A 1,335-nucleotide genomic window follows, 5' to 3' on the forward strand; every position below is an offset into this window, starting at 1 on the left:
CGGCTCAAAAAGTAGTTTTTGAGTTCCGTAACTCGGAATCGAATTCCGATCGCACCGTAGACTTCGTAATTTCATTTCGAGTCAATCTAGACTCTGAGTACACCCATACCTATTTTCTAAATATTTTTCACTCGGAATGTCGAAATCCGAGATTCTAATCGGATATTAAGATCGGGCAATTTATAATACCCGATTGAGTATTGGCCGATAATACTCGGCCATGTTTATCGCACGTGTCCGCAAGGTGATCATTTCGCATTGGGATGTGAGATTTGACTTTCCATAAAGCAAACTTCACACCACTTTAACAAATCACTCAATCTCATCATTAACCACCCTAGGAGATTTTTTCATCATTGCCTGGGGGGAAAATCTGATTTCCTTCTCTCCATAAACTCCACACTTCACACTTCACTCTCACACTCTCTCATTTTCAACTTTGCAAGGAGAAGGTGAATCTCTCTTCTATCATTTTTCACATTTCTTCTTCAATCTTCAATCCTTGATCTCTCAACATTCAACCAATGGATGTTGATGAGATTTAAGTATGATGTTCATGAGCATGTCAAGAACATATTCAACCGTTGAAATTTTCTAAAACGCTTTCTAACTCATTTTCTCTTCAAAACCGAAAATGATGTGGTTCTTGAACTCATGAAAATATTTTGTTGAAACCATGAACAACTTGTGTTCACGGAGTTGTGAAGATGAAATCAAAGAAACATTTAGGAAGTTTTTTGTAAAAATGAGAATGTATGTATTTCTATTTGTTTTTAGCCTTAAACCATGGCTTAGAACAAGTTGGAAAAATAGAAATCTTTGTTAAAAAGGATGTTGAGGTTTATGAGTACATGAAGGTCTCATGAAACTCTTAAATGATACTTTGAATAACTTACTTTAAAATGGTAAGATTATCAAAGAACGTCTTAAATCGGAATATGTAGTTTTAAGTATTTTAGTAACGATTTTAGAAATATCGGAAACTAATGGGTTTTTATTGTGGTAGTTACGAAGATTTCGGTGTTCGAACCTTGAAACCAAACCAACCGTAGTTGACAAGTAAAAGCACGCTTCATTAAGGTGAGAGAGAACACATCGTGACATAGTGGTGTCCGAATATGACACCCGGATCTCCTAAACCATCTCAAAGGTTTTGGACTTAAATGGGGTTTTTAAAAACCCAAGATTTTGTATGTTTGAATATTTTGAATATATATGATTGTTGATGAAATATGTAGAATATTGTATATGAATGTTGTTGGAAACTTTTCTGAGTGCATGTGTTTGAAAAAGTAAGTTTAAATGTGTTTCGGTTGTCGAAAAGGGCAAAAATTG

Source organism: Lupinus angustifolius, chromosome LG16 (assembly GCF_001865875.1).
Source record: "Lupinus angustifolius cultivar Tanjil chromosome LG16, LupAngTanjil_v1.0, whole genome shotgun sequence".
NCBI classification, from domain to species: domain Eukaryota; kingdom Viridiplantae; phylum Streptophyta; class Magnoliopsida; order Fabales; family Fabaceae; genus Lupinus; species Lupinus angustifolius.